Consider the following 15,115-nt stretch of genomic DNA (forward strand, 5'->3'; position numbering starts at 1 on the left):
CACCCCTTCGTAAACCACAGCTCCCGCGCTCTACAGCTTCCTCCCTGCCTGACAGGTACATACTCATCCAGGACACACACAGGAGCTTTTCCTTGAATAAGCTCCACTTTTCTAATGTGCCCACCCCCTGCAGTTTCCTTCCCCGTCCTATGCTTCCTAGATTTTGCCTAATCACAGCGTAATTGCCTTTCCCCCAGCTGTAACTCTTGCCCAGTAGAATACACCTATCCCTTTCTATCTCTAAAGTAAACATAACAGAAGTATGATCGCTATCACCAAAGTACTCACCTACTTCCAAGTCTAACACCTGGCCTGGCTCATTACCCAGTACTAAATCTAATGTGGCTTCGCCCCTTGTTGGCCTGTCTACATACTGAGTCAGGAAGCCCTCCTGCACACACTGGACAAAAACTGACCCATCTATAGTGCTCGTACTATAGTGTTCCCAGTCAATATTTGAAAGTTGAAGTCCCCCATGACAACTACCCTCTCTTTCTCACTCCTAGCGAGAATCATCTTTGCTATCCTTTCCTCTACATCTCTTGTTTTGTTCTTGACATGAAGCATAGGAGGCTGAGAGACGATCTGATAGAAGTTTATAAAATATTGAGAGGTATGAATAGAGTTAATGGTAGTTGTCTTTTCTCTCAGATAGGGGATTTCAAGACAAGGGGGCATATTTTTAAGGTGAGAAGAGAGAGATTTAAAAGAGACATAAGAGGCAATTTTTTTTACACAGAGGGTGGTTCGTGTGTGGAATAAACTTCCTGAGAAAGTGGAGGATGCAGATACAATTACAATGTTTAAAAGACATTTGGATAACCACATGAATAGAAAAGGTTTGGTGGGATATGGACCAAGCGCAGGCAGGTGGGACTAGTTTAGTTTGGGATTATGTTTGGCATGGACTGGTTGGACCGAAGGGTCTATTTCTGTGCTGTACGTCTCTATGACACGGGACCATTGATTTGATATGGTCTACCAATCGTTTTGTTAGAGAGTGTGAAGCACAGATAGTAGGGTAATGATGTGGTATGGGTCAGTCCCTATTTGATACACATAAATTGAAATGGTTTGTTAGTGCATTGTGGTCCATTTTTAGACATGTTCTATTCCAGGACACTAAAAATTGAAAATAGTAGTCATTGTGTCAATGATGGTCATGCTCCTTGTGTTGTTAAGAAGTCGAACAATTGGAAATTTAAAGAAGTATTCTGTAACAAGGAGCTAAATGCCCTGTGCGGTGAGTAGGTTTGTTGTTATTTCGGACCGAGGAGTGGATGAAACGTGCGGATGTAGAGGCTCCTTCTGTTGCTGGGGGGGGATACATTTAGTGTGCCTCACATGCATTCATGAGTGATTCAATATCTTGATCCACTTCTGCCCAGTACACAGATTCACATGCTATCCACCTTGTGTGCTGAACATCGAAAGTGTCCCTGGTGTAACATGGACATGGTATCTTGGCATTGTGGTTTAGTTATGAGGCCTTGTTTACCCTTGAAAAGAATTTGTGATGTAATCAGTTCATCCCTGTGTGGCCAAAGTTAATGAATCATTGTAGAGGTGTCCTTAATACCCTCAGGCCATTCCTGAATAATGATCTTTTGCAACACTTGTAGTTGCTCACCTGTGGCAATTGTCTGTTGCAACTGTTTACAACGGCTCTGGCCAAAGTGTAACAGGTCAACCTAGAGAACATTTTCAACTTCATAGTGTAGATCATCAACACTTGGATCAAGAAAACTGCCTCGGTCTTTGTGAGGGGTTGGGTAATCGGCTCAGCGTGTGAAATGTAATCATTCTAGTACCTAACTTATAATTCACTTCAAAGTCAAACTCTTAGAGATTGTTGACTGATTTGACTGTGTTACATGTGGTCTGTAGTGGGCGCAGTTTGAATCTCATGAATTGTGACTATATTAAAACTGTGCCTGCTGGCTGTCAGTCCATTAATATCTACAGGAAGAGGATATTGAGAAGCTAAGATGAGATTGTGTACTGGCACTGCAGTGTGATTCACCAATGCATAGAATTGGTAATTTGTTATACGCTCTTGTAGTCTGTACCATGGAGTGCCAATGGCTATGGTATATGTCTTTCAGGATGGTACTATGTTGCCACTAGCTCCTGTGTCAATTATAGCTCTTAGGGTATGTGGTCTTGCCTTTTCAGGGCATATGATATGAATTGAATTGAACTGAATTAAATTGAATTGAATGAACTGATATTAATGGTTGTAAAAGCTTCTGATCACATTATACTGTATTAAGCGAGGTTGACAAAATGGAAAGTTTGGTCATCCTTTGACATTTGCCTTTTACTCGGTTGACTCTTAAGTTTGCTGGCATGTTTATGATTGTGCACTATCTTAACGTTTCCCTTGCTGTCAGTGTTGTGGAGTTGTATCTGTTCTGGGACCTGGCTTGCCCTTTATAACTAGATTTCCTGTGCATGAGTTGCCAATGTCCTTTAATGCCCCATTCATTACAGACATCGAGAAAAAACTGGCCAGTGCAAGAAACTTGATCTCTAAATTTTGTATTGCTGGTGCACTTCACTGACTGTGACAATTGTGTTGGCTGCACCTAAGGAACGTTATTGTTGTTGCCTTAGTCACTATGGCTTCATCCTCAAGTGATATGCCAATGGTATGGCCCTTTGTTTTGCTTGAACCATCCTTCCAGAAGTTATCCTTGAGTGAGCGAAGCATGGACCTTGAGCATTTGTAAAACTGGAGCCGTAGAGGCAGTGGCTGGAGCCCAGCATGAGCCCGGATGGTGGCAGTAGAGAGCAGTGGCCGGGGTGAAGTTTAACAGCAGCAGCCATCAGCTTTCTAATTTATTTCTTTATTTCTCCATTTCTGTAACAAAGTGCATAGATAGTTTGTACTGAAGATGGCGTCTTGTGTGGACTTTGTACACTTTTCACTGTACTCTTGAATTCTGTACTTGAGTCCATATGGCAAGAAAACCGAAATCTAAATCTAAATATCAGGTTTCCAGTGATCCCAAGTAAGGTGGTGCTCATAAGATCTTCATACTTTCAGGTCACATGCTGTAATATAGTGCTGATAACATGAGCAGGTGTCTTAATGGAACATGTATAACAGCTTCTACACCACCGTCTGTCTGGGTTGGTTTGTCCCAAACCTTTTAGTGTTTCAACTGGTGTAATATGAGTCTGAAAATGTGTTGCTGGAAAAGCGCAGCATCCAAGGAACAGGAGAATCGACGTTTCGGGCATAAGCCCAATATAAGTCTGCTCCACTTTAACAGTAATCTCCATGGTATGCATAGTACAGTCGTTCCAACTCTGTATCTTCTTTCTCAGTCTCTTTTTTAAACTATTCTCTTCATGTCTTGATTATAACATCAGTTGCATCACTTACATTAACCTCTTACTCTTCAGAGCTGGGGTAATGAAGAGAAGACAGTGCTGAATCGCACTTGGGAGACTTTGCAGGATAGAAAATAAATGAAAGGAGCAACACTGAGAGAGGGCAGAAGTGTTCTGTAAGGATAGGGATTGGCTGGGAGGGCCAAAATCAATTCCAGGGAGAAATCCATGGGAGGGGTAATTGATTGGGGAGGAACTAAAATATCCGGGAAGGATTTGATGGGGGGGAAGGGTAGCTGGGATCATAAAATTCTCTTCCTGCATTAGCGGTAAAGATTGGGTCATTGAGTGTGTTCAAGATAGATTCTTAATCAACAAGGAAATCAATAAGTTTGAGGGACAGAAATGAAAATGGAGATGAGACCGATCAAATCAGCCATGATCTTATTGATTAATGGAGCAGGCTTGAAGGGCTGAATGGCCTCTATCTGCCATTCAAGTGTTCCTGCAATGAATGTTTTAATAATGCTGTAAGTGAATTGCCAGTTTGTTACAGATGTTGATGAATTATTGATAGATACAATGGTCTTTATGGAGTTTTCCTGGTTCCTTTCTAGGTTAAAGGGTCAGTTTACTCTGCCTTGTGCATGTGACCATTGAATCAAGGGTTCCCAGGAGACTGTAGATCCTAGTATTAAACCAGAGTCATGCATGAAAAAGGTCCACATGCCCCAGGATAGAACCTTTGGACCTGTGATGGGATTCCTGTTTGGAAACAACGTTTAAATCATTTTTCCTTCTGCACTACCCTGGCCTCGCTTTGTAAATACAGAAGAATTCAGTTTCCCTGATGGAAAGCAGCAATGTAAACTTTACACAAAATCTGCTGAGTCAGGCTAACCCGAGACAGCTAAATCTGAACAATGGCCTCTTCACAAAACGCTGTGATAATGAGACCATACAGTGTGCTGTTTATCTGCACCTAGGAATGTCATAAGCAATTTGAAAGAGAGCCCACTATCTTGTGCCTGGAACCATCGTCTGATCTCACACAGTTGGGACAACAGCATTTCATTAGCTACAATCTTACAGCAGTTCATAAAAAGAGCCTCAGTCAATTTATTCTGAAGGCAAGTAAAATAGTGTACTCGTTTAAATCCTTTCAAGAAGATTTTTGAACTAATTTGTTTTCGTTAAGAACAGAGAATCATGCGCAATTGTTTTGAAGCATTCAATAATATGTGGTCAATTAATTAAAGTTATTACAGTTTTGAAAACCTACTAAAATGCATACTCTCAAGAACAAGTGAAGAAATGGTAATTATAATTTGTACTTCAACACAAAACACTTCACATTGATCCAATGACTTTTATGTCTGGTAGACAGCACATTACAGCAAATGCAGACAGTTTGAAGTGTTGTGATTTGTAACGTAGAAACTAAGGGATAATTCTTTTGTAAAAGCTCTTCAGTATAGCCTTGTATAAATAGTGCAGCGAGAAATGTCTCAATGTTAAGCATGCAACGTTCTATTTCCTAAAACAGGTAGCTTAAGAAGATGCAAACTTTCAACACAAACTAAAACACAAACAAAAATACCACTAGAAATCTGAAATAAAAATATAAAATACTGGAAATATTCAGCAACAACAATGGAGAACCAGAATACAGGGGTGAAATTTAACTGAGCTTGCTGCAGTTGGTATAATAGAAAGTGAGGGTACGTAAGAGAGTCAAGTGGAAGAGCATTTTTTGGATTCCTGTTAAACTGGGGACTAGAACAGCGCAACAGAGATATCCTGCCCACTATCACCGGGATGTTAATCAGACTCTGTTACGATCAGACCTGAGCAAGATTCTCCAAATTATTCAGGTTCCAGACTGATATTCCAAATCTTCAAGCTCCCCATTGAGGAGATGGGGGAGGATAGGGGGAAATGAATTGACTTCCCTTCAGCTATCACACCTTAGACAGCAGTCCCAACCGAGTTAGTTTAAAAATTAATATACCATCGATGGTGGAAATCTGAAAATTAAAAAAAAACACAAAGATGGCAGGTCTGGCAGCACCTGTGGAGAGAAAAAAAAGTTAATGTTTTGGGGCTGAAATAACTCCAATGGAGGCTTGTATCCCATCACCAAGTCACCCATTATTTACATGCACACAAAACATGGACTCTGACCAGCTAGCTAAGAGCTAGTCCATAGAGTGAAGAGACTCTCTGCAACGCTTGTTTATATCTGTCAGCCAGGACTCCCTCATTAGCCCAGGTTAACAGCCCCATTCAGGGAACTTATAGTCAATATGATCCACCTGACCAACCTCGATCCAATCACTGGACAAGACAAAATCTCTGCTTTAGAATTCTTCCAGTGAAGAGTTTTTGGACTTGAAACATTATCTCTGCTTCTCTCTCCATGAATACTGCCAGATCTGCTGAGTTTTTCCAGCATATTCTGTTTTTATTGTAGTATAACAAAGATCTATTCTTTGTGAATGCCTTTCTTCCAGATCTAATACTTTAAAAGGAGTCAGTTTAGCCAGGCTTTTGTGAGCTAATAAATGAGTGAGTTTATAAGTTACTAAGTATGCAAAGAAAAAATAATCCAACAAACGCACAAATTATGAATAGGAAGTGAGTCCCAAAACAAAAGACAAAGGTTAAACGTTACATGGATCAGTATATCTGGCTGGTTCATGAAGCATGGGGTGTTGACTGTTGAGCTGTTGCTTTTGGAAATCAGTCTGTGATTCAAGACAGATTTCATCATCCTCACTCCTGCTTGGTCTTTCAGATTAAATGTTAAATTGAGATCCTGTTTAAAAAAAATCATGGAATTGCTGAAGCATTAAACCCAGGTATCCTAGTCAATATTCATCCCTTACTTAACATCATAACAACCTGATCGCTGAGCCATTATCACATTGCTGTTTATGGGAGTTGCTGCAGCATTTTCTACATTACAGCAATGATTATGTTTCAAAAATGATTACATGACTGAAAACATTCTAGGACATCCTGAAAGGTGTTTTATAAATGAAAACTCCTGCTTTCTTTCTAGTTGGAATCACTTATTAAAGAGTGACCCTTATCCTGTACAAACGGCTTAGATTAATGCACACAGGATACCTGTTCTAATATCGTTTCACTAGGTTTGGTGTCAAATTTTATCACATAGCATTCCAATGAAATGCCTCAAGCACTTTTGCAACATCAAAGCCTCTGTGCAAATGTAAGTTGTGTTTCTGTATGCAAAATTCTTAGTCAAGCTTTCAAAATTCTACAAGTGAAGTTCGTGCTGTGTAATGGAGCTGGTGTGAAGCTGGTCTTGTTTATTTCCTGTTGTGTTCAGTCCTGTATCATAGGAATGATGGATATAGTGGCATGATTAAGCCATTCACCCAATTGAGTCAGCTTCACCAATCAAATAGATGGTGGCTGATGTCTCTGTCTATACTATTTTCTCCACTATCTGCATATCCTTTTAAGTCATTAGGCTCCATTAAAATCTGTCATAAATATGGCTCAATGATTGAGCCTCTGTAAGCCTCTGGGATAGATAATTTGAAAGATTTACCTTGTCTGAGTTTAGGAATTCATCCTCATCTCAGTCTAAAATGACCTATTCTTTGTTTTGTCTCTTATGTGGTTTGATTTAAATGCCACTTCATAATCCTTGATGAATGCATATATCATTGGGACTTTGGGAAAATTATTGATCAACATAGTGCAAGATAGCAGATGTGACCTGAAGGTATAAAGGACTCCATCTTGACTTGGACCATTCGAAGCATGACATGTTACAGGAAGCTTGCTGCTCTCTTTTGTATTCTTACAGCTTAATGTTAGCCAGACACTTATTTATCTGGGAATGTAATATTTCTACATAATAATTAGCTGGAATAAATGTCTGTTAGATTCTTCAATAACATAATTTCCATGCCCAGTTTTCTTGTTATTCCAAGGAACATGTAAACATTGCCACATCAGAAAGAAAACACTGCTAGAGGCAAACTTACATCAATAACAACTAGCCATATGCAAAAACAACCATTGTTGTGTTCTTCTGAAACAATGTATATTAAATGCTCTCTCCATGTATCCTCCATTATTCATCCTCCATCAACCTCACCGGCTCAGAAAGAAGTGTGTAATCCAGGAATTCTAAACTCTGTAGGGGAAGAGGGTGCCGAGGCAATTTATCTGAATAGTACCAGGGATGAGGGACTTGAGTTGTATAGAGGGGTCTGGGGATTCTGGAGTTTTTCTTCTCAGAGTAGAAAAGATTAAGAGGAGATTTGATACAGTTGTTCAAACACATGGAGGGTTTTGATGGTTTCCATTGACATCAGGTTCAATAAACAAATTTAAGATTATTGCCACAATTGCTGTTTTTGCATATGGCTAGTTGTTATTGATGTAAGTTTGCCTCTAGCAGTGTTTTCTTTCTGATGTGGCAATGTTTACATGTTCCTTGGAATAACAAGAAAACTGGGCATGGAAATTATGTTATTGAAGAATCTAACAGACATTTATTCCAGCTAATTATTATGTAGAAATATTACATTCCCAGATAAATAAGTGTCTGGCTAACATTAAGCTGTAAGAATACAAAAGAGAGCAGCAAGCTTCCAGTAACATGTCATGCTTCGAATGGTCCAAGTCAAGATGGAGTCCTTTATACCTTCAGGTCACATCTTGTGATACAGTGATGGTATAATTAGCCTGTCTCTTAAAGCTTTACTGACATCCTGACTATGAGACATAAAACAACGGTTATTATCAGGAATTACTAACTGAAAGAGCATTGGAAGTGATTCAAGGCTAATGTTTGAAAGAGAATTGGCTAAATTATTTGCAAGGGGAAATAATTTTAAGAGCTAAGGGGAAAGAATGGCTAAGAGCATAGCTAACTGGATAGTTCTTTCAAAGGACTAGCACAGACATTATGAGCTGAATGTCCTCCTTTTACATTGTGTGGTTCTTTGATTTATGCACATTTATGAGACTGTGAACTCATGAAATCTGACAAGATATTCACTCCTACATCAGAGAGGTTGTAATTTTCCATGAACATGACTGGTCTCAACTGGGCAGAGACCTGTTCTCACTCGTTCACTGACCAACAGGCATGGAAGCAAGTCCCACATGGAACACAGCTCCTATTCACAGTGTGGGTGTTGTACAAAAAAAAACCAGTTCATAACGTGGGCTACTCAAAACCAGATTAAACCTAGAATTAGCTTGACATGCCTACGAGCTTTTTCAAGCCTTTATACAGAACGTAAATATTGTATCTGAAAACATATTTGGTTCCATAAACATTTTAAAGTTGAAACTCCCAGTTCCATAAATATTTGTCTGAATTTTACCCATACCTGTGCCTGCCCTTCATCATCGGCAATGCCGGCTAAATTATCTCCAGCTGTGAAAGCACGTCAGCGCAAGGATGAGAATTTGGGATTAATTGTTATTGTTATGGCTGAGTTGGCTTAAAAATTAACAAGAGCAAAACAGTTAACGTGCTGGGTCACAGACTGACCTCGTTACCAAAATAAACCTTCACACTTGGTTTAAACAAAGTGTCTCTAAAGTCTAACTAGGCTTGTAGGAGCCATTTTAAATTCAAGTAATTGTATGGTTTTGTGCAAAATCATAAATCTTTACAAAACGTTTTGGTTTGCAATTAAATTTGGTTTAAAAAAATTGCATTTTCATGTAAACATTTCGCTTCCAAGCCATAATATCTAAACCCCTGAAGAAAGGTCAACTCGTCAATAGACCTGCAGAGTTTATAGCGGACTAGCAAATGCTCATGGCCTATTCTTAGGGTCTTGTGGTCTGTTTTCAAAAATCCAGGGCCATATTCTTGGCATTCTTAGTGAATTTTCATAGCCTTACCTGCCCATTAAAAACCCGAGTACGCAATGGGACAGAGGGTTCTGTGTACTATGGTACCCATATGGGCTCAAGGTGAGAGTAGTGCTGGAAAAACACAGCAGGACAGGCTGCTGTGAAGGAATTCCTGATGAAGGGCTTTTGCCCAAAATATCGATTTTCCTGCTCCTCGGATGCTGCCTGACCTGCTGTGCTTTTCCAGCACTACTCTAATCTTGACTCTAATCTCCAGCATCTGCAGTGCCCACTTTTGCCTATTCATATGGGCTAACATGGGTTTGAACATTAGCATGCTATGAAAGTCACAAAGAATTATGCCCTTGTCACCCCTATATCACAAGTAAAAAAATTCTTTCACTCTGAGTGTTAGCAGCCAGCTAGCTAGCAAATCAGACAAAAGAAAAAGGACAACAAAAGGAGTCACTCTCACCACTAGCAATGGCCTAATTATTGCTGTAGACTTAATCCAGAAACCCAGGTAATATTCTGGTTACCGGATTCAAATCCCATGATGGCAGATGGTGGAATTTGAATTCAATCAGAATCTGGAATGAAGGGTCTAATGATGACCGTGAAACAAATTGTCAATTGTCAGAAAAATCAATCTGGTTCATTAATGCCCTTCAGAGAAGGAAATCTGCCATCCTTACCTATTCTGGCCTACATTTGACTTCAGACCCATAGCAATGTGTTGACTCTTAACTGGCCACTGGGCAATTAGGGATGGGCAATATATGTTGGCCTAGTTCATGATATCCATATCTCATGAGTGAATTAAAAAAACACCCGAAATTGGGGACTGTCATCTGGAATCTGGCTATAACACAGAGGAGAGATATGTCCCCACTCTGCTTTTGTGGCAATTTCTATTGCTATCTTATGTAGTCTCTATATAATAACAACCTTAAACAATAAGGTGTTGTTGTTTACCATAGCGGAAAGCTAGTGTTATTTAAATATTTATGGAAACAGATCCATTTTCAATCTACCAAAGATCTTTCAATTACTTCATGTCATAAAAGTGGGCCTTTACTTCCTCGCAGGGAGAAGCGATAAATCTGGAACAGTGAAAAAGAAATTATTCAGACTCATTGAAGTTTCTAGTTTGAGTCTGTTAAAACAATGCCACCCTAAGGCAAAAAAGAACAACTAAACTGCCCTCTGTCATCAAACTCCATTGTCTTCTGCTTCTAGCAGAGTACCTAAAAATACTCTACCACATGTAACATATGTTGTGAGACATACTCATGTACAAACATAAATATAAACAGACACTCACGTGGACAAAGACAAAAAGAGCACAGAGAGGCACAGGCAGATGCTCTGCTGCCAGAGATTCAGACATTGCTAAAAGGAGGAAAGAAATTGATATTTTTCAGCTTGCATTCATCAAAACTAGGATACAGGAAACAGACTTGACAATATTTTATACAGCATGAGAAGGGGGTGCTGCTTAGTTGGGCCATCATAGGTATGGAGTTGTAGCAAGAACAATTAACTATTAATCTTGATTTTCAGACCAGGCAGGTAGATTCTGATTGAATAGGGTGTTGACAGGGAAATACAGCAGCAATTGACTGGCTCCTAAACCTTTTTTTCTGAAGAAGTTGCAGTGTATGTACAAACTCCCCTGCTTACATAAAGAAGGGTCCTGTGCATGTACACAGCAGAAGTTACACATATAAATACACAAAGCACTGTTGTACTTAGGTGAAAGGAATTTGTTCATACAAAAGGGGGTCATGGAGGCAGCCAATCTTTGCTTCATCCCTATGGCAATGACCTGTTCAAAAAGATTCTATCTGTCTGGTCTGAGAAGTAAGATTGACAGTTAACTGTTGGCCCATCTCCATACCAACAATGGCCCAAATAATCAGTGCTCTCTTACACCATATAAAGTAGAGTCCTTTTTAGCAAGTCTGTTTTTTGCCTTCTGCTTCTGATGACTGCAAGATGAAAACAATTTCTTGTTTTCTTTTGGCTACATTTAAGTTCTGTCTTCCCAAGCAATTATTTGTCGTTATACCGGAGATGAGACAGTATCTGGAGAATATGATTAGTGGGCTATTACAACAGAATGAGTCAGGATTTGCTTATCTCCTTGCAAGAAAAGTTATGGAACACTTCATTGTCTAAGTCCTTACTTGCACCAAGTCCCATTTACCCATTAGCTTGTTGACCTACATCCAAACTTGATCTGTCAATGCTGATTTTAAAATTCAAATCCTTGTGGTTAATTCCTCTACTGCTTTTCCCCTCACTCTCTGTAATCTCCAGCCATTCAACCTTCAACTCGAATTCTTGTGCATGCTTCACTTCCGTTTTATGCACAATTGCTGGCCTTGACTTCAACTGCCTACACTCTGGAAAACTCTCCCAAATCCTCAAGGACATTCTTTTAAAATTGTCCCTTTTTGACTTTAGCCTTTTGATCAGACTAAAAGTCTACGGTTTTGGCATGTGGTCAGTTTTTAATGGATTATGTCACGGGGAAATCCACTGATTTGTTGTTTTCAGTTTGCAGCTGGACTTGAATGCATCACAGGTTGACTGTCAAGGTGTAAAATTAATTCACATCCACTTTCAAAACCTATACTCTTTAGGTCTGGTAATTTATCAAAGCTTGATCTGGCCTTTAAAATTTAGAATTCTTAAATTTTTAAAAAGAATTAAGCATCTTTTTAATACATGCGTGGGGGAAGGGGTGATATAGTACTAATGTCACTGGTAATCCAGAGACCTAATCTAATGTTCTGGATTTAAATGTCTCCATGGCAGATGATGAGATTTGAAAAGCTATCCTAATGCCTACTATGTAAGGACCATCAACTCTCTTTAGAACCCATCTGGATCATTAATGTCCTTTAGGGAAGAAATCTGCTGGCCTTATCTGATTTGGCCTACAAGTGACTCCAGACCCACAGTAATGTGGTTTACTCTTAACTGCCTTCTGGCCAATTAGGAATGGACACTAAATGCTCTTCTAGCTAGTGATGCCCACATTCCATGAACAAATGGAAAAACAATTGAAATTGTTTTCTGTCAGATTTTGCAGTCATCTTTGGACAAAAATTAACGTGACACAACTTGCTGTCAAAGACTTTCCATGGGCTATCACCCTTGGGATTTGTGGCTATGAGAAAGCAACTTTGGCATAATAACCTCTCTGGGAAATCTGCGACCTGTCACATTGAAGAACCCTTACTTAGCTAAGCAAAGACTTAAACAGAGAGTGTTAGCTATATTTTGATTTCAATGTCGAATCAGGAACAGAAAACAAAATAAAGAGCAGGAAAGAAGATGGAATTAAAGGGGAAAAGTAAATGAAACAGAAATAAAAAGTTAAAAAAATTGTACTTCCTCTCTTTTAAATTGCCAACAATAATTAAATTCTCAACACTAGACTCCACGCTAGTAAAATTTAGTGTCAGAAAGGATGCTTGAAAGTAATTAAGCCGTTTCACTTCATTACAACTTTGCTTACACTGGAATAACACTGCCGTTCTGTCATTTTTATGGATTTGTACTACAATTTCACACTGTTACATGTATTTGAATGCTCTGTCACTCAGTGAGATACTGGTATTGTCAATCTTTTAGGTTAACAGGGCAAATTTGACAACACTGACAGATTTCTACACTTAACTGCACAAGTGCGGTCCCTGAAAGTTTCTATTAAAGTTAATATTCAATGATGGGAGAGTGTTGGTACCCCTAATGTTGTTTTCAGTATAAAATGTAGGCCATTATTAAAGTACAAATATGTTGAAAAGCATCACTACATAATTTGCAAACATAGAGAAATATATGACTATATCATTAAAGTCATTGAAATACATTCTCGTTAGACACATACAGCAACATCATTATATCATTATATCATTACTTTGAAAGGTATCATATTATTATATACAAAGAAGCCATCATAATTCATCATCACTGCATTTGAGAGACACAAATATAGAAATAAATCAATACACCATTTGCAACTAATGACAGTTGACAAACAGAAAAATAGGAGCTACAACAAAATGTCTTATAATTTGCATTTATAAAGAAAATTCATCCCTCAAATCTTTACCCCACTTACCCTGACTGATGGAAGTATCTAACATATTTGGACTTAACCTGAATCTTTTAGAATGTTAGAAGCAGCTTTAGTTAATTAACTTGGTTTCAAATCTTTTTTATAGAACTTAAATTGATTAGGAGTTGTGCTCACCTAAGGAAGAATACAGGGCTCTGGATGGAATACAATGCAGAATTATACTTGGACTGAAAAGAGAACAGGTCTCATAGACTAGACTTACATTTGTTTGATCAAGGGAGATTAAGGGATGAAAGATGTTTCTTATGATTAAAAGGATTCAACAGATCTCGAACTCTCTTCTCCAAACAGTTGTTAACTCTAGGGACAACTGAAATTTTCCAAACTGTGTTTAATAGATTTTTGTTTATCGAGTGTGTGAAGGGATATAAAATCGATGGGTTTAACATACAGATCAATTCCTATCTAAGAATGGTGGGACAGGCTTGGGGGTGCTAAATAGCCTCCTTGGCAAGTAACTTTCACAGTAACCTTTACAAAGGTTTGCTGCATTAATATAACACCTTCTGTGATCACAGGACATCCTCCATTGCTTTATAGTCAATGAAGTACTTTTTCAAAAGCAGCCATGATTGTAGTGGAGGAAATGCAGATGTCCACAGTACTGTGATAATGATTGGGGTAATTTGGATTTGTGGTGGAGGATTAAATATTGGCCAGTACTCCTGGGATAACTCCATTCTTCTTCCTCAAAGAAATGTGAGGCATGTCTTTTATGTCCACCCAAAAGTGTGGATATGGGCTTGGATTAATGCCTCCAACAATGCAGCACATTATTGGTATTGCATTGGAGGGTTAGCCTTCATTTTAACATTGAAGTTCTGGAGTTGACTTGAATTCAAATCATAATGAATCAGAGAAGAAAGCACCACCAACTGAGACATAGCTGCTGAAACATATATAGAAGGAAAGCTCACTACTGTCAGCTACAAATATCATCCAGATCTTAATCAAGTGTGGGGCCTGTCCATTCAGAACAAAGTACTGGGATGGACATAAGTAACAGGCCTTGGCTTCCTTGTTCTTATTCCAGTTTGGCTTGTCTGATGGTTTTCCTGTGATAGAGAAGCAGATAAATTTCTGTAGGAGAGAGACCCAATGATGTAGGAGAGTGGGGAATGTTGTGGAAGATAATGGTCCTTCAAGAGTTAATGTTGAAGTTATATTAGCTCCATCCAACCTGATGATGTTACGCAATCTTTAGGTGAAGAAACAGTTAGTCTTGCACAAGGTCCCAATAGAGACATATGTGACATATCTGGTCACTGATAGTCATGCCCAACTAGTTAATGTTAATTATACTTGTTACTCTCATGCAATAAACTATACATTGTTATTTAAGATAAGTGGCCTTTCTCTGTAGTGATTTGTCCTCCACTTCTGATAATTAGACACACCTTTGATTTAATAAAGAACAGATTGGTGGCAAAAAGATACCCCAGACACAAGCCAACAATAGGGGGTAACCAGAAAGTATGTCATGCTGACAGCAACAGTATCCAAGAATATGACATGGTAAGCAGCGATGTGGATTCAAGTTCTATTTGACCCTGAAGTAAAGAAGTTTTGAAGAACATTTTAAGAATATTGTCATTTGAAGGAATCACAGACTGTCAGTCAGCAGCTGAGATGTGAAAACTGACAGTTGGCAGCATGTGCGGGAGATGCAGCAGAACAAAATCAGTACTCCAGAACAGGATCTTTATCTCCAAGAGACACAGGGAAATCAAAAAGAGCCATGCTGAGAAAAAACAGAGAGCTTAGTAG

This window comes from Chiloscyllium plagiosum, chromosome 19 (assembly GCF_004010195.1).
Source record: "Chiloscyllium plagiosum isolate BGI_BamShark_2017 chromosome 19, ASM401019v2, whole genome shotgun sequence".
NCBI lineage: Eukaryota > Metazoa > Chordata > Chondrichthyes > Orectolobiformes > Hemiscylliidae > Chiloscyllium > Chiloscyllium plagiosum.